Source organism: Miscanthus floridulus, chromosome 1, assembly GCF_019320115.1.
Source record: "Miscanthus floridulus cultivar M001 chromosome 1, ASM1932011v1, whole genome shotgun sequence".
NCBI lineage: Eukaryota > Viridiplantae > Streptophyta > Magnoliopsida > Poales > Poaceae > Miscanthus > Miscanthus floridulus.
Genome location: NC_089580.1, coordinates 73,927,706 through 73,944,255, shown reverse-complemented (window position 1 = coordinate 73,944,255; position 16,550 = coordinate 73,927,706). Strand labels below are relative to the sequence as shown.

General features: G+C 42.9%; 1 non-coding gene and 1 pseudogene across 1 annotated transcript; both read left to right on the top strand.

Moving 5' to 3' along the window:
* Positions 1-2,226: 2,226 nt before the first annotated feature.
* Positions 2,227-2,334, top strand: LOC136512612 (small nucleolar RNA R71). Its single transcript, XR_010773163.1, has one exon. It is a non-coding gene; the product is annotated as a small nucleolar RNA R71 (small nucleolar RNA).
* A 12,103-nt stretch (positions 2,335-14,437) lies between these two features.
* On the top strand, positions 14,438-16,235 carry LOC136487148 (putative F-box/FBD/LRR-repeat protein At5g44950; annotated as a pseudogene).
* Positions 16,236-16,550: the final 315 nt, after the last annotated feature.

Here is a 16,550-nt window from a genome sequence, read left to right as displayed (position 1 = left end):
ATCTTGCGTATGGCTTGGTTCCAATCTTCATGCTTGGACTTTGCTTGATATCTTGGGTCTTCACTTGTGCTTCTAGGGTCTTGCTTGAGGTGTTGATCATCAGATCATCACGTCGCCTTCGTCCAAGTCACGTCTTGCACCCTATTGAACTACAAAACAAACACTTGCAAATTCATTAGTCCAGTTTGGTTGTGTTGGTCATCAAACACCAAAATCCAAAGTAAATGGGCCAAGGGTCCATTTTCCTTACAGTGGTTGAGTGGGTCCTCCATGTTTCCTATGGGTCCTAGTTGTTTGTATTTCTACTGTATACATGTGTATATATATGTAATGCAAAAATTAATTTATGATACGATGAAATATAAGAAGATGAATGAACGGTATTTTTAAATTTTTATGCCTCCACGGTAAATATTTCTTATGGGGTTTTACGCTCCATAAAAATTATTTACATGGGGCTTGAATTTTATAATGCCATGATGAGAATTTTTTTTTATTTTCTAATGCAGATGTTGAAAAGTAAATATGCTAAGGCAAAATAAGTAATGCAATGTGAAAAAGTAATTTTGGATAACTACCGATTTTACCTCCCGGCGAGGGTTCAGGATTTTTAGTCTATCAAACCGGACTTCTCCAGTTTTACTCATTCGTTGGGTGCATCAGTCAGTCCCAAAGATGGAGATCCTAATGGTTGCATTTGTTTCTCCTGCCATTCCAAATTAGAGCATTGTTCTGGTCTTGGCTTGAAGGCAAATCACTCTTCCTTGCCATTGATATGGAATTTAATTTCTCTAGCTCTGACATCGATGTGTGCATTTGTAGTGCTTAGGAAGGGTCTCCCAAGTATGAGAGGTGTCTTCATATCTTCCTGCATGTCAAGTACCACAAAATCCACTAGAACAAAGAAGTTTCTTATTTTTATCGGAATATTCTCAGCGATTCCTACAGGATAGCGGTCTGATTGGTCGACTAGTTGCAGGCAAATCAATGTTGGCGTGAGCATTGAATAGTTGAGCTTGTCGAAAACCTTCTTGGGCATGACACTGACCCTTGCTCCAAGATCGCATAGCGTATTCTCAAATTTCAGGTTTCCGATCGAACAATCGATAGTGGGACATCCTGGATTCTTCTTCTTGATAGGTGATGTATTTAGGATGGCGGCACTACACTCCTCCATTAACTTAATTACCTTAGTGGTGGGTAGTGGTCTCTTGTTATTGAGTATGTCTCAGAGATACTTCGCATAGGTGGGTACCTAAATAGCATCTAACAGAGGAATATTGATATATAACTTTTGAATTACCTCTACAAATTTACCAAACTGCTCATCCATTTTAGCTTTTTTATTTCTGTGTGGAAATGGTAGGAGGTTGGTGTCATGAAAATCTTGCATCATTTCTTGTGCTTGTGGCTCAACTTCTTCAACTTCATCGTCTTTCTTCTCTTCTTGCACTGATGCCGGTGTCTTACCTATCCTTGTTGGATATGGAGGATCACGAGTAGACTTGCCACCTCTTATGGTTATGGTGTTGACTTTTTCAAGGTTAGTGGCAAAAGGTAGAGGAGCAACCAACTGGGCTAATTGAGATTCTATCTTTTTATTATAGCTAAGTTGGTCTTTTATGGTAGAAGAAAAACTATCTATTTTAGTATTTATATTTTCTAGGACCCTATCATTGAAAGCAAGCTTTTTTAGAAATATTCTCATTAATCATAGCTTGTTCTAAGATCAAGTCTCTCAAGGATGGTTGTTTAGGATTAGAAGAATTATAGTAATTACCTGGGTACTTACCTTGGTAAGTTGACCGTTGTTGTTGTTGCCCCCATCCTTGTCTCTATTGTTGTGGAGCAGAGTTGACAATATTTGCATCTTCTTGATATTTAGGGAAATCAACCCCCAAATATTCTCCACATATGTTTTGGGAATTAAAGGCATCTTGTATGGCCTGATGATCTTTCTTGTAATTGACTCGCTGTTCAAGCCAATTCAATAAGACATTCATCTTGGTTGACAGTGCACACACCTCTTCTGGTACTTCTTCACTCTTATTGCATGATTGAATATTGCATTGGGACCAGCCTTGATTAGAGGCTATCTTTTCCATAAGAGTTTCAGCTTTTCCAAGGGTGAGTGACATAAATGCTCCTCTAGCAGTTGCATCTAGTTGTTCATGAGCTTTCTAAGTTAATCCTTGGTAGAAACTTTGTATGAGCAACCAATCTTCCATCCCATGATGAGGACAATCTAAAATGTATTCTTGGAAACATTCCCATGCTTCTAGAATGATTTCTCCTTTCTGTTGTTGGAAGTTGGAAATTTTTCCTCTTAAGGCATTGGTCTTGCCTATAGGGAAGAACTTTGCTAGGAAGGCCTTCGAACACTTTGCCCATGTGTTGATGTCATCTTTGTTGGTGTAGAACCACTGCTTTGCCCTTTCCACTAGCGAGAATGGAAAAAGGCAGAGTAGTATGATATCTTCAGTGATGTCCTTGATAACGATTGTGCTGCTAATCTCTAGAAAATTTAGAGATGAGCACTAGCATCTTCATGTGCCTTTCCGCTGAATGGGGTAGCTTGCACCATATTGATGAGGCTTGGCTTGAGCTCAAACTCAGGGATGAGGCTTGGCTTGAGCTCAAACTCAGGGTTATTGGTTTTGAGTGTTGGTCTAGTGTGGATGTTCTCGGTGTTTGGAGCAGAGAATTCATGCAGAGTCTTTTCAGCCATAGCTTCAGAAACTGGTGTTGAGCTACCTCTTGATTGGTTTGATTGTGATTGATGAAATTTATTGATGGATCAAAACCAATCCTGCAATATCCTATATAAGATATGAACAAAGACAAACAAGGGTAAGCCTGCTAAAGCAGAGGTGCCAGTTATGATTTCATCAAAAAGTATTTATTTGATCAATTCTCTTAGCCTTGTGCCCCTCCCTGGCAACGGCGCCAGAAATGCTTGTTGACATTTCTTAGCATCACTCTTAACTAAGTTGTCATCCCTAGCATGATGCCAGAAATGCATTGTTGGTAATTATAAGAACACTTGTAAACTATATATATAAGGTATCCTTAAGCGCACAGATAATTTACCATTGTAGCATTTCACCCGGGAGTATACCGAGTATCGTTATTTATATTTTATCCACAGGGAGGAGCTATGGGATTGTGTTGGCATAGAGATATTGACAAATATGTATACTTATGATAAAACCACTCTCATGTTATGGCAGGGATAAGTCAAGTGATAAATAAATGATAAGTGTAAAGTAATAATGGTGTTCTAGAGATAGAAATAGATACTCATAAAATATAGTAAGGCTAAGCAGGAGATTTATTAAGAGCAAAAGATTCATAAGTCATTACTTATCTACTAAGTCTTTTCTATACCTAAGTATATACACTCTCATCTATAGTATAACTAACTTTGGATCCATGCACAAGAAACATTACTAAGAAAGATTAAGAACAGAGCTTGTCTTCCTTCGCAATCACGCTCTATGTGCTCTACAAACGGGGAGTGGACTACAAAGGACTCAATGGGAGTGTCACATCCATGATCTACCACATGACCCAAAGTACAGAATGCATCCACAGGCAAACAATATCTAAGCACCATGCTTGCATAATGTCGACCACTTAACTCACTCGAGTATTGAGCTAAGAGCTTTGTGAACATATGCATAAATTCATCATCAATCATAACTATATCAGGCATACAACTAGAGCAAACTAGGAACATAATAAATAGCAAAATAATATTGAAGTAGCACAAAGTCATAAATAAAGAGATACAATGGCTATACCAGTCTCCAAACGGTAGATCCAGAATCCTGAGCGATAGCCCAAACTCTACTTGAACCTTGCTAGCTAGCCTATACTAGAAACTTGAAGAATTGGAGCTCTATTCTCTTCTCTTTGGAAACCCTAATTTCTGGTCTGATCTTGAGTTATGGCAGTGTGCTCTAAAGGGGGGCAGGGGATGGTTATATAGGTCGGAGCATCAATCCTGAGCCCTCGGATCAAACCGACTTAAAGGACGGTGTAGATGCATCCTAGAAGGTGGTGGGAAACCGACATATGAAGGAGGCCGATAGGTGGGTCCCCTAGGGGCCGGATGGCCTCCAAGTGGGGCAAGGCGACCCCACCTGGTAGTGGCTTGGCCCCCGCTTCAGTGTGTAGTCCTCTTAAGTCTTCTGGAACCTTCTAGGGTCCGTTTCGCCGTGGATAAGCATGATTTTATTTGATGATTTGATCCTCCTTGACGGTTTTATGAAATAACCCTGCTAAAAACACAGATTCACCAAAACTTGTGGAAATTGTCAGTTTAAACCCCTAAGTCTATGTTGGTGATCCTTTTTATGCATTTATACAAATAAAGTTGACTGTTTATATTGGATGATAACTACCATGAACGATTTCTTAGCATTACTCTTTACTAAGTTGTCATCCCTAGCAATGATGCCAAAAATGCGTTGTTGGTAATTATTGAGAACACTTGTAAATTAATATAAATACTAAGTAATCCACAAGCGCACAGATAATATACTATTGTAGCATTTCACCTGGGAGTATACCCGATATCGTTATTTATATTTTGTCCATGGTGAGAAGCGGTGGGGTGGCTAGAGATATTGACAAATATGTATACTTATGATAAGATCATTAACTCTCATGCTATAGTAGGGGTAAGTCAAATGATAAATATATGATAAGTGTAAGGCATTGATAGTATTCTAGAGATAGAATTAGATACTCATAAATGTAGTATGGCTAAGCAGGAGATTAATTAAGAGCAAAGATTCCTAAGTCATTCCTTATTTACTAAGTCTGTTGTACACCCAAGTATATACACTCTCATCTATAGCATAATTTACTCTGTATCTATGCATAAGGAACATTACTAAGGAAGATCAAGAACAAAGCTTGACTCCCTTCGTAATAGGGTTCTACTTGTTCTACAAACGGGAAGTGGACTACAAAGGACTCAACGAGAGTGTCACACTCGCGATCTACCACATGGCCCAGAGTGTAGAGTGCATCCGTAGGTAAACAATATTTAAGCACCATGCTTACATAATGTCGACCACTTAACCTACTCGAGTACTAAACTAAGAGCTTTGCAAACATATGCATAAATTCGTCATCAATCATAACTATATCAAGCATACAACTAGAGCACACTAGGAACATAATAAATAGCAACATAGTATTGAAGTAGCACAAAGTCATAAAATAAAGAGAGATACAATGGCTTTACCAGCCTCCAGATGGTGAATCTGGAATCCTAAGCAAATGCCCAACTCTACTTAAATCTTGCTAGCTAGCCTATACTAGAACTTGAAGAATTGGAGCTCTATTCTCTTCTCTCTAGAAACCCTAATTTCTGATATGATCTTGATTTATGAACTCTTACCCCTGAGGGAGGGGGGCAGGGGCTGGTATATATATGTCAGAGCATCAATCCTGAGCCCTCGGATCAAACTGACTTGAATAAACAGCGAAGATGTAATCCTTAAGGTGGTGGAGAACTGACGTGTGAAGCTAGAGGCTGGCAGGTGGGCCAAGGGACTGGCCGACCTGTAGGTGGGACCGACTGGTCCCACCTAGCATCCTCTCAGACCCCGCTTTGGTGGAGTGTCTTATGGTGTCCTCTGGAACCTTCTAGAGTTGTTTATGCCGCAGATAAGCGCGATTTAATTTGACGAATTGATCCACCTTGACGGTTTTCTGGATAAACCCTGTAGAAAACACAGATTCACCAAAACTCATGGAATTTGTTAGTTTAAACCCCTAAGTCTATGTTGGTGATCATTTTTACTCATTTATTCAAGTTACATTGACGGTTTATGATGGATGATAAATACCGTCAACAATGTGAAGATTTAAGAACATCAAGTAAGTGCTTATGTTCTTCACATGAATTCTTTAGAAATGAGTTTTCATTTTCCAATTTCATTATTTTAGCTTTCTCATTTTCTAAAGACATGGTCATGCTAGCAAGTCTACTAACAAGCTCATCATATGAATCACCATGATCAACCACATTAACATTAGATACCCTGGTGTCACCTTGTGACATAAAGCAATATGGTGTAGTGGATGGGCTTGTAGTGGCATCACAATCATGGCCCAAGCATGAACCATCTTCATCACCAAGTATGCTTGAGGTAGAGTCATCATTTGCATCACTTGGGAAATCACCATCCATGATGTCAAGTGAACTTGTGGTAGATCGATCGTCGTCATTATCACTTGACCATGAGGTGGAGCAATCATCCACAATCACAAAATTGTGGTCATGCTCAACATCCTCATGCTCCTCCTTCATGGTGGCCTCATCATCATCATTGGAGACACTTCCATATATCAAGTTGAGGTACAACCAAATATCATGGGCGGTCTTCATGTACATGATCTCCCCAAATATCTTATCTCTCAAAGATTGATAAAATATGTTAGTAGCTTGGCAATCGAGATGTAGGCATTTCTTTTGCGCTTTAGTTGCATTCTTTTCATCCAACACATGAGAAAAGCCCACATCTACGATCCACCACATTTGGGGGGAAATAAACTTAAAATTGCATGTCATCCAATTTTTCCACCGTGCAAAGTGTGTACCATCAAAAGTGTATGGACACTCAACATCTAGCCCATAAGACACCATCCTCTTGGGTCAGTGAAGACTACAAATGAGAGACCTAGCTCCGATACCATGTGTAGGGTCGAGATGGCGTACTAGAGGGGGTGAATAGTCCTTTCTAAAAAATAAATGCGTCGGCTAACCGAAACAAATGAGGAATTAAAACTAACGGTCTAGCCAAGATTACACCCCTCTATCTAAGTTCTCTAGCACCTTATAAAGATACTAAACTAGCAACTAAGGTGTCAGGCTAGCTAGAGCTCACCTAACCAATTTTAGGAGCAAGGTCACACAAACCTATGCCACTAGTACTTTAAGCAACTAGGGGAGCTCCTACACAATCTAGTAAGCAAAAGTACAAAGCTCCTAAGCTCACTAGCAATGCTCAATAACAAGGCTACACAAGCAAAATTAGAGATCGCAAATTACTTAGCTACACAAACTAAACAATGTGACTAATAAGGTTACTCAAACCAAATTAGTCACGTAAGGGAGCTACTTCTATGCTATACAAGCAAGAAGGTAACTAGCAAGCTACACAAGCTAACTAATTACAAGAGCAACTACACAAGCACAAAGTAAATACAAGCTTGTGTAACGAGGATGCAAACCAACAGGAAGACAAGGTTGACACGATGATTTTTCTCCTGAGGTTTATGTGCTCACCAACACGCTAGTCTCCGTTGTGTCGACTGCTCACTTGGTGGTTTGATGACTAATTGGCACGATCACCTAGTGCCACTCGAAGCAACCTCACGATGCAATCGCACTAGAATCACACTCACACTCAATTAGATGATCACTATCAAGCATATGTGAGTTATAGGGCTCCCAAGCACACCTACACAAGCCACCAAAGGCTTAAGGGTGCTCAACAACCTGCCCAAGGCCGACCTCCACCTATATTTATAGCCCCCAAACCAAATAGAGCCGTTGGAGCAAAGGAGCTGGTTTCTACGAGGGCACCGAACACAGCGATGCCCCTCCCAATGGTCAAATTCCAATGGCTAGAAACTAGCTGTTGGTCACCGGATAGGGTGGCGGTGGCACTACCCTAGGGGTGGTGGTGACCACCCAACTAGCCACCCGAAAACACCAACCTCTAGAAAAAAGCAGCGGTGCACCACCCTAGGGGTGGTGGCGCCCATGATGGTGCCCGACTCAGCTACCCTACTCTCTGCTGAAAAATGGTGGTGGCACCAGACCGCACATGGTGGTGCTCCACCCTCACCATGGTGATGTACACCGCCACTAACAATGCCAGCCCCAGCACCAGCTCCTCTCGGCCAAGTCTAGGTGGGCATCACCCTATGGGTGGCGGTGCCACCGGACAAGTAGTGGTGGTGCCCTCAGGGCATCACCCAAACTTCTCGCTCTCGACCTTGACCAGCCGGTCACCACCACAGGGGTGGCGGTGCATAGGATAGGGGGTGGCAGTTCCCCTAGGGCAGCACCTCGAGCCCAGTTTCACCTCTTTTTCTTCTCCTTTTCCAACACCTTTGCAAATGTGCTAACACCACCAAGTGTTCACCACCTTATGCACGTGTGTTAGCTTTTCACAAACATTTTTCCAAAGGATTAGCACTCGTTTTAACCACGCCATACGATCCTAACATGTATGCAAAATTAGGTCGCTCAAGTGGCACTAGATGACCAATATGCAAACAAGTTTGCCCCTCTTGATAGTATGGCCATCTATCCTAAACCTGGTCATAAACTTCTCTACACACATATGACCGGTGAAATGAAATGTCCTAAGGTTATACCTTTGCCTTGCGCATTCCATTCCATCTCCTCCAATGTCGATGCAACACATGCACCGACATGATCACAAATGATATGATCCACTTCATATCATCACATGACCGTATTGGTTCATCAGTCTTGACCTCACTTGCTCTTCACCATTGCTTTGGTCCATCGGCGCCAAGTCATCACTCAACTTGCCCTTCACACTTTCAACCGGTCCATCGAGCCAAGTCTTGTCTTGATCTTCTCCACCTTAGTCACATGACTCAATGTCATGTCTCATATGCAATGAGCTCCTTCATCACATGTGTGAGCTTTGCAACAAATCCAAGCCATCTTTACCGTCATGGCATGAGTTACTCACACAAGTGTACCTATGGACTAATCAACTGTGTATCTCACATTTAAACACATTAGTCCACCTAGGTTGTCACTCAATTACCAAAACCAAACAAGGACCTTTCAGTTCCTCCCCGACGACGAAGAAGATGGCACGGGCAAGGCTCCTCATGGGGCTCCTCATCCTCTAGGATGTTAGAGGGAGTTCCACGAGGTGGTTCTTTTGCAGGCTTCTTCCAAGCATCGTCCATGCTTGTGGCAAAGATCTGAAGGCATAGTGAAGGTTTAGTTACGCCTTCGTCTAGGTTCTATGCTTCACAAGATGTCCATCACTGAGTGTAGGGATAAACCTACACTCAGTTTATTGTTAGAGAAAAACATTGTTAGAGAAAAACATTTGGCTTATGCTGATGCTTATGCTGATTTATTGTTAGAGAAAAACATTGTTAGAGAAAAACATTTGGCTTATGCTGATGCTTATGCTGATTTATTGTTAGAGAAAAATATTGTTCATTCACTGAAAAGTACAGTTGAAGTATTGCTGAAGAACAGGGCCAAGTTTTTGTCATCATAACTGTAGTTGCTGATAGATCCTTGTTATTGTACGCCTAGTGAATAAAAAGTGTAACAGAGTTAATAAAAAAAAGAATGTATTTTGTTGATTTTGAACGTTGTTACCTCACTGAGATGCTGGTGGAGTGTTGCTTTGTATGTGCAAACCGCCATATATTACGCCTTTGTTATCACATCCATTGTTATTATAGAGATTAGTACATTTATTCTGTCACCGTTGGATATAAGCGTCGTTGAAAAAATTGTATCACCCGTCGTTGTTCCTTTCCTACGTTCCATTTTTGGATGACACGCCTATCGTTAGGTGGTACATACCATCTTCTTTAAGACCCACCACCAACTGTAGACTTCACCGCCGATATTGTCAAAATTTGCAAGCCAACGCGAGACTCCTGCGTGTTTTTAGAAATTTTGGTGGAACTGTCTGTTCCCGCAAGTCCTACTTTGTAGTTAGCTTACAAAGACCGCTACCCACCCAGCCAACCTGTTTGTCTCCTCCTCAAGTGCTGCTATTCCTCACTTACTCATCGGCATGCAAGCCGCCACTCACCGTCGACAAGCTAGTGCTTCGCGCCGGTACGCCTCACCGGCATGGCCGCACAAATCCACTGGTGACTAGGCTAGTACTCATCACCGCCGTGGCCGCTCGAGCTCACTGCCACAATATCCAAAGGCAAGGGTAATGCTTTCTTGCACTTCCCTTATCCATGTTAATTTCTTGGCTTTTTATTCTCCTCTTATCTCATCTGAGTACGAATCAAGCTTTCATTTGATCATTAAGGAGCTCATGAGCACATCCCCATAGGCGCTCCTACTTTGATTCAGGCGACAGCACCACTGCTTCCATCGCTGGCCCTGCTCCACCAGATCCTAGTCAGGATAGAGGAGGAGGCCACCAACAAGAGGAACGAAGTAGACATCCTGACAGATAAAGTCTTGGTCCTTATCCTCCGCCACCTCACCGCCCGCACCTTGTGCAGCTGCAAGTGTGTGCGTCGCTCCTGGTACCGTCTCATCTCTGAATCCGAGTACTGTAAGGAACTGACCTAGTTTGTCATTAGATTCATGTATGTCAACTAGAAAGACAAACGCCAATTCACCAGCTTCACCGGTGAGTACCCCTCCTTTTCCTTCTTGCCTTCCCCATTCAGAATTTAGTGATCTCAGATTGCTGCAGAGGCCTCTTCCTCTACTGGTGCGTTGGGCTTTGCTATATTGTCTACAATCCGGTGACTAGCAAATCAGTGGTACTACCACATAGCAACCTTTGTTATGGTTTAGCTCGCTTGGGGTTTGATCCCACAATCTCCTTGCACTTCCATATGGTAGAACTGTGGGTAAGGTCGCCTGGGGTGTTAGTTGTCAGCATCTACTCATCCAAAACTGAAGCATGGATTTATAAAGAATCTGAATGGGGAGAGGATATTCTAGTATGCAAATTTTCAGGAACTGTGTTTCTTAATGGTTTTATGCACATGCTGGAGGTGTCCTAGATAGTTGCTATTGATATGGAGGGAAAGACATGGAGAAAAATTCTTAGGCCACCAGATCCTACAATGTCCATCCACAGAGATCAGGGTCAGTTGTGTCTATGTATTGCTGATATTTTCAATAGGTCTGACCTTTCAATCTGGATCCTTGAAGACTAGGTACTAGTAAATAGACATTGAAGCATACGGTGAACACGCTGCAGCTATTTGGACTGAACAATATTGGACTCTGTTCTGAGGGAGGCAATGCGGACTATAGAGTGATTGCAGTTCACCTAGAATGGAATTTCATTTTCTTTGTTGGGGAGGACAGAACATTGATGGCATATGACAAGAGCCACAGAAAAGTTCATGTCCTTCCTGCCCGGGTCGACCGCTATCCTAGAAGTACCTGGAGTATTTATTTGAACGGATCTCACTATCTACCTTATGCTCCCTTGTTCATGGAGTCATTAGTAGAGCAATGAAGGTGCATATGATGTATTTTGTTGTTAGAACATATCTTTGTTAAGGTTGGGAGTTGTTTTGAGGCTATATATATAGTCCAATTTTGTTCAGAGCAGTAAACCTTTGCATTGTGCATGTTTTGGAGAGTCGGTGCTTTTGAACGATTTTCCTGCATTGGCTATGGGAGGAAGAAGAGGGGTTCCATGCTGCATTAGCTGCCAAGTTGATCAAGGAGTGCTAATATGAAGGAGCGGAGCACATCTACCTCATTTTAGTTACGTAAGTATGTAGGGAGCAGAATATTTATTATGCTATCTATGTACCGCTTGTGTTAATTCATCAGTTGATATAGTTGTTATGTTAGTGTCAAGCATTGTTATTATAACAAGTACTCTTCATTGTGGACATGATGAATGATGTGTAATGATTAAATCTGTATGGTGTATGTTCAGTAAGTTATTAAGGTCCAGCTGAATTAGTAAATACATTGTGAAAACCATATGCATATCCACCGTTGGTGAAGCAGACGGCCATCACCACCACTATTCGTCTGATGTGGCAGGGGTCCGTAGTGTATTACCACTTAATCGTATAGTAACCAGACACTGACTAAAGGATCATCAAGGGTGGATCGTACTACAATGCGACGGTGACCGCCCTATGCCCATACGGTTCATACGCGACAGTGACCATGCCCTATGCCCAGACGGTTCATACGCTGAAGCGACGGTGATGTTCACCTCGACACAGGCGGGTCGCGCTCCAATGCGATGGAATAAGGATATGATCACGGACGGATTATATGCCATGCGGCGGTGTTAGTGCATACCCACACAGGCGAGTCGTGCTCCAATATGACGAAAGTAAGGACCTTAGCAGGGACGGATCATAAGCGAATACGACGGTGTTAGTGTACACCACAAACGGTCTCAGATAACGACGGCGAGGGCTATGATCATCATTGCCGATAGCTTACTGCCGAAGCCGAAATTGGACTGCGGTGGGGGTTACGACGTGGATGTGAAAGGTCCGAGTGTAGTAGTGCAAGTGCAATCAATTTTTTATAACATGACTCTACTACTGTACAGGAACAACAATAGAAATAATTTAGGGCATCACCTTTGCACATCAATTATAGGAAGATTATACTCTATCGTCGGAGGAGCAGTGGGCAGCAACGACCTCGCTAGGGCAATCGCAGTGGCCTCCGTTGGGGTTTCAACATCCATGGCGTTGGGGTTGGGCGCAGCCACGCCACAGGCCGGCACGGCCAGGCCTGAGGGAGGCGGGGCGAGGCCAAAGGACGCCTACCCTAGGGCAGAGGCTGGCATGGCTAGTCCGGGCAGGCCAGACGCCGGCGAGGCTAGGGCAGAGGCCGGCGGCCCTTCAGGATCCGGCGGCAGCGAGTCAATGTTCTCCATGGGCGGCGCGTGGAGGAAAGGATCAGGCGAGCGGCGGCGTGCACACGAAAGGACGGATGAAAACGATACGTCGAGGTCGGGCTCCATGCAATCGTTGGACAGAATGGCAAAAGGGTCCGTTCAGGGAGAAAATACACGTATTTGAAATAAAAAAAGAGACGAAACACGCATAATGACAAGGAAATCAATTGTGCAATGTTTAGAGACCCTTTTTTGCAAAGTCGATGTTTGGAGAAAATTGTATATTTAGGACTCTAAACAATGCGCTTCACATATTTGGGACCCCAAACATCTACTTCGCAAAAATGGATCTCCAAACGTTGCACAATTGATTTCCTTGCCATTGTATTTCATCTCTTTTTTAAGTTGTGTACATGTACTTGGAGACCTGAAAGGACTCTTGCCCTTCTGCTGTTACCTACAGGGTCTGGGGTGCGGGTCACGTTGGTTGGCCGGTGGCTGGCCTTGTTGGCTCGCCTGGGCAGGCTGGCCGCCGCCTGGGCAGTAACATGTAATAATTCACAGATTAATATCTAATAATAATTAACAAAAAATGAGACATATGCAATAACATGTAATAGATAAAACTATAAATTTAGCACAAATGAGTTCATCTCATAAATGCATGACTTTAGCATAAACAAGTTCATCTCACAAAACCATAGTGTTATTCTAAACGAGTCCCATCTCATATCAAATAAAACATGAGTTTACGTCTCGTCATAGATACTATCATTCATCTAATATATAGCCTTCTCTTTGGTGTCATCTTTTTTTTGGTGCAACTGTATTAAACATCCTGACAGGACTAGTGGTGTCGGTTTCTGAAGAGGTGCCCTCTCCTAACATGAGCGTAAGCCGGCTACACAGAAATATGGTACGACAATTAGAAGTATGGAAAGAATTATTATATGGTAAATGTGTTAATATTTATTACCTTCTAGTGACCATTCCTGGACTATCCCGTAATATTTCTTCTCTAGTTGGTCTCTGTGGGTGCTAAGTTCTCCTGGTGCAGCTTTATTTACATTCTTACTAGGTTACTTCCGCTCGCTACAAGTAAAATAAATTAATTAATAATGACATGTTGATTCAAGTTTTTGATAAAGAAAATCAATACTTACCTTTTTTTTTGCTGTCCTATTGAGTAGGCACTTGTCACTAGCTTGCTTGTGACCTTTTTCACCATATTTCTTGCAAGTCATAGGCCCTCTAATCATCTTCTTTCCCTTTGCATTGGTTGCATGTGACCTTTTTCACCGCATTTCTTACATGGCTTACCAGTGTGCCGCCATTCAAAACAAGTACATGTCGTTTGGTTTAACTTGACAATATGCCTCTCAACTTTCCTGCTATGGTCCCACACCTCTGCACTCCAATTACCAGCTGGTACAATTTTCATGTGGCCAAACCTCTAGTATTTGCCTTGAGCTGAAGCATAATAGCTGTAAGTATCCTGCCTTCAGGTAGCCTGTATGCAATATTTCTTCTCTTGGTCCATAATATCGTGATCATTTCTCTAATCTTATCAGCAAGGCCAGCAACAGATGAGCCTTTATGGTCTCTAATCTAGTTATTAAATGACTTACAATATTACTAGCTGTGTAGTCATATTTAATTTTAATTTCTGGATGTGACACTCTTTTAAGCGTCTTTATTAAAAAAAAACTATGGTTATGGTATGGGCACACTGCAGCAGGCTCTAATCGGCCTGACCTGCTGATGTCAATGGGTTGGGCTGGATACTCCACGACAGATACAGTTTCTAAAAAAAAAACATGACCGCTTTGAGTCGAATGAACACTGTTCCAATTCCAACTCTGCGCCGCCACGCCGCCGCCCGCCATGGAAGAGGACGATCACATCAGCCGCCTCCCCGATGCCGTCCTCGGCGAGATCGTCTCCCTCCTACACACGAAGGAAGGCGGCCGCACGCAGGCCATCGCCTCCCGGTGGTGCCACATCTGGCGCTCCGCACCCCTCAACCTCGACCTCCACAGCCGGGCCCCTAGCGAGCGCCGCATCCCGCTGGCCCAGATCTCCGGCATCCTCTCCTCACACCGGGGCCCCGGCCGACGCTTCTCCATCCCCAGGCACTACTTCGAGAACGACGCCCACCCCGCCGCCACGCTCGACGCCTGGCTCGGCACCCCCGCCCTCGACGGCCTCCAGGAGCTCGACTTCCACTACGGCTCTTGGCACAAGCGTCAGGGGAGCCCGGCGCGGCCGCTGCCTGAATCGGCGCGCCGTTTCTTGTCCACCCTTCGCGTCGCCAGCTTCGGCCACTGCACTTTCCCAGATTGAAACGGCCTCATCTTGCCGCTTCTCAAGCAGCTGAGCCTTATGCACGTCAAAATTTCCGAGAACTCTCTGTATGCCCTGCTCGCTGGTTGCCCTCTCTTGCAGAGCTTGATGATAACTCAGAGCATTGGCTGCTCTCGCATCAGGATTGTGTCCCGAACCCTTAGGAGCATCGGTGTACATGCTTCTTGGGGAGACACCATGTTAGACCAGTTCACCATCGAGGATGCACCCTTTCTAGAAAGATTCCTTCTTCTTGATCTTTGGTTTCCCAAAAAAATGGTCATCTCAGTAGTCTCAGCTCCGAGACTGAAGATTTTGGGCCAGCTGCATATTAAAAGCCCCAGACTGGAGTTCGGCACCTCAGTTTTTATGGTACTGTCTCTGCATCCTTGGCACTCTCACATTCCTGGGTGAGGAGATCTAGTTAGCTTTGCCCTCAGTATCTATTTATTTCGTGCTTAATTAATGCAGGGATCTGATGTTGTTAACTCGACAACGGTGCTGCCCAGTATGAGAGTTCTAGCTTTAACACAAAACAACTTTAGTTTGGATGAGGTCATTGCCTTCATGAAATGCTTTCCCTGCTTGGAGAACTTGTACATCAAGATGTCAACAGCTTATGGCCAGGTGACTAAACATACTCCGTAATAGAGCTTCCATCTGCATTCTTTTCTCAGCTATTACTTTTGCATCGATTCTTGTTCTAAAGTTAGGTTGTCACCATTTTTATATTACTTCTGCCTTTTCAGTTAACAAAGACAAAGGTGACAAATGCATGGCGTCAGAAATATCGGAACCTTATTGGTACCCTTGACATTCGTCTAAAGAAAATTGTGTTGTCAACCTATCTAGGAAAGAATGCACACGTTAAGTTTGTTGAGTTCTTTGTATTGAATGCTAGAGTCCTCGAATCAATGGTGCTCCAAGTAGATGTTAGTAATTATCATAACAAAGCATGGATTGAAAGACAACAGACATTGCTCCAGATCGAAGAGAGAGCTTCAAGGGGTGCGCGGTTTGATTTTGTGTCTCATTCTAGTCGGCCTGTATCTTGTGAACATATCTGGTATGAGCAAGTACATGATTTGTCAAAAGCTGACCCATTTGTAGGGTTTGACTACTGGGCCACCGGTTAGGCTATACTGTTTTACAGAAACCTGATTAGCCACTTGTTTGTTGTGTTTTCACATTAAGGCATCTCTGTTCCTAATATTGTAATTTGCCAACAGACTAAGTGCTATATTTTGGTTTACCGTCCAAGTGTTTGTTGAGTATTTCTTGGTAGGAACATTTGTGGTATTATTGGTAACATTTGTGCTTTAAAGAGAAATTTGTTATAAGAACATGAGAGTATTATTCAGAAGCTAGTCATGTTCCATGCATTGTATCAAGTTGAGTATTTGTGGTATTTAGTAATAATTTCTCTCAAGTATACTTGCTTTGCATTTATATGTAACATGAGGAGTCTCACCTTTTTATGCATATCTCTCCTTTCTTTTCTGCCATTTCTAAATGGGGAGCAGTGGTTATGTACTGATGTTACATGTTGAATTCGCATGCTCGGTTTGTTTTTCATGTCTAGATTTC